The following is a 3,189-nucleotide window of genomic DNA, read 5'->3' as shown; positions in this document are numbered from 1 at the left end:
TTTTGCATCGAATTCCAGCACAGATAAGTGAATAACTAGCTAATTTTGTTAAATAATAAAGCATATAATATGAGTATATAAGGTTCAAACAAGCTTGACTGTACCGCATTAAAATATGTAGGTACACCTCAGTAAAATAGAATAACACAAAACACACAATACGTCGCTCATTAGCAGCTAATGACATACCTCGAAGCGGGAAATACTTAGTGATAAAGTTATTAATGCTATGAATTAAATTATAAACAACACTTGCAAATATAATATAACAAACTGAGTTATTATAACAAATAGACCTCACTGCATTTTTAACAAGTCTTTCTCGCTCTTGATAGTTATTATTTTGGATCCCGGGTTTTTTCTTGCGAATATTTTGCAGTTTTTTACCCAGACGAAATCAAAGTTCTTTTCTTCCATCAATTTTTTAGTTTTCTTAAGAAGGATCTTATTTTCCACAGTTAAATGGTCATTAATAAATATTGGCGAGGTAACTGGCAAGTCAATGTCCGCAGCAATCAACTTCTTAAATGAACGTGCAGAGGCAACAAAATCCTCTTTCACATACCTATTTAAAAATGAAACTATAATCGGCTTGGCCCTGTCGGCTAGGCCATCTCTCGAAGGCACTCTCGCCAAAAAATTTATATTTTGTTTTGTGATGGGATATTGAATTTTATTTCCAATTTTGTTTATAATTTCAAACAGGTTTTCACGGTCCTTCATGGGAACACCTTTGATCTCCACATTAGCCGCATCCACTGATTTTTGTCATTCAGGTCACTTTCCATAGTAAGAATACGCTCACTTAGCTTCAGAACCTCAGCTTGGGCTTGATCTATAACATGGATCCTTTCTTCTAGACCTTGAAATTTTAATGTGAATTGACCCATTGAGGTTTTCAACTCGCTGACGTCACTTTTAATGCTTTCGATACCCGCAACAATGTTTGACACCGAATCCACTGTGCGTTTGATATTTCTGAGCTCTTGCATGACTTGATCCAATGTCACTGGCTTGGGTAATAAGCCGCTTTCTCCTGAAATTATACGAGGTGAAACAGCTGATCCACCAGATTTGCAGGAAGGACATCTCCAGGCTGCCTGCCTTTCTATGCCAAGTTTACGGTACCCGGCCTCGGTAATACCTGAGCATTGGTAGTCAAAATGCCTAGAACATGAACTGCATTGAACACAGTCTCTTGCTTCCTGACCACAACTTCCACAGTTAACCATAATTGTGTAAATTATTTAAAGCAGACCAAAAAACACCGCGAGAGGTTTAAGAAATACTAGTTGTCGCTAGACGCGTGCGCCACAAGTGCGATCGTGTCGAGTACTGACTAATTGGTGATGCATAACGACAACTGAGGTTGATAATTCTTGTTGTTTGTCTTCCACTTCCCCAAATAAAATCCATCCAAGATTTGTTTTATGAGCACACGGGGACCCTGGTGGACCTTTGATTAGGTTGGTTTGTACTATTTGTGCATACACGTCAACACCTAGTAATAAATCAATAGTACCTGGCTTAAAATAGTTTGGGTCAGCCAGTACTAAACCTTCGAGATGGGACCAATCGGTGGTATAAATTTTACCGGATGGTATCTTGGTAGTCAGCTGTTTTGACAAAACGTAGGTAGTTACTTTCACGCTGTAAGCTTCATCACACATTGACTCGACGTTAATCTGAACGATTTGTTTGATATCTTCTCTGGTTGATCCCACACCGACGACCGTACCTCTTATGGGGTACCGCTTGGCCTTGATTTGTTGTGCAGCTCGTTCACTTATGAAGCTCGCTTGTGAGCCTTGATCAATTAAGGCGCGTAGAGTAATAGAATAGTCGTCTTCACTTCTGACCTTTACGATTGCTGTTGCTAATAATGCTGTACAACGTTCCGTAGCTACATGTGACGTCATGATAGTTGTATCTTCTTTAAACTTCCGCATGTTTGTATGTGATGTTACTTCATGTTGTATTGTGTCCTTACTCTCATTGTTACATTCAGTAACGTTCACATCTTTGTTTTCGTGAAGCAGTGTATGATGACGCCGCTTGCATAGACGACAGCATGTTGATATGCGACATTGCCTTACAGGGTGTCCCGGTGCAAGGCAGTTAAAGCATAAATTGTTTGATCTTATCCACTCCGTTGTTCTGGTGACTTCTTCCCAAATTGTTTACAGTGGGTAAGTGTGTGACTACCGCTACATAGTTGACACTTCTTCTCGTTACTTACATTGGTGGTAATGTGAAATGCCTTCTCTCGCAGGCTAACAACGTTTGATTTTTGTTTTTCTGTGAGCTCTAATGTACGAAATCAGTTTTCCAGGAACTTGCGGAGTATATCGAGCGATGGCAGGCTGTCAAAGTCTTGGCAAACGTTACTGATATGATTTTCCCAGTCTTTGTGCGTTTGGATATCTAATTTTTGCACTATCATAAATATTATAATTGTATCCCAATTTTTAGTCTTTACATTTGTATTCTCCAGACTATGTAAACATTCGAAAGTTGTGTCCAGTAAAATTTTTAATGAATTTGAATTATTTGTCATTTTCTTTTGCCAAAACAATATTTTCATAATCGCGTCAACGGTTATTCTTTTATTTCCATACCTTCCTTTTAAAATGTTCCAAGCTTGCTAGTAGTTCAAATCGGTAACTTATACATGTTTTAATTTCGATGCAGCTTCTCCACTTAGACTTATTTTTAAATAATGTAACTTTTGTACGTTATTCAAAGATGCATTGTTGTGCACGAGTGTAAGAAATAAATCGTGGAACGATAACCAGTCTTCGTATTTACCGCTGAATGTAGGCAATTGTATTTTAGGTAAAAGAACTTGAGTTTATTGGAGATCACTGGATATTTGCGATGAAGCACTCGCAGTCACTTGCTGGCTTCCTATAAAATCTTGAAGTTCACTTTTTAACCCGATGTATAATTCTTCGTGTTCATAAAATTCATCTTTAGCAATATACGGCAGTACTTCTCTCTTCTCTTTCGTGGTATTGCGAATCAACGCGGCATGCGCTTGCTTGTATTCGTCCCAATAATCTTCCAAACATTTCAAACGTGATTCGATGTAATTCCGTGTTAATCTTGCTCTCGGACATTTTTTCAAGTTAACTTGTGTCTTCTTAATTGTTTGTGCAATATTTTCCAAAATATTTAGCGATTTTTCCA

General features: G+C 38.0%; 1 pseudogene; it reads right to left on the bottom strand.

The window, feature by feature from the left end:
* Positions 1-247: 247 nt before the first annotated feature.
* LOC126974627 (uncharacterized) lies at positions 248-788 on the bottom strand (annotated as a pseudogene).
* Between the last annotated feature and the right edge of the window lie 2,401 nt (positions 789-3,189).

Source organism: Leptidea sinapis, chromosome 33, assembly GCF_905404315.1.
Source record: "Leptidea sinapis chromosome 33, ilLepSina1.1, whole genome shotgun sequence".
Taxonomy (NCBI): Eukaryota; Metazoa; Arthropoda; class Insecta; order Lepidoptera; family Pieridae; genus Leptidea; species Leptidea sinapis.
This window is presented reverse-complemented; position numbering and strand designations above follow the sequence as displayed.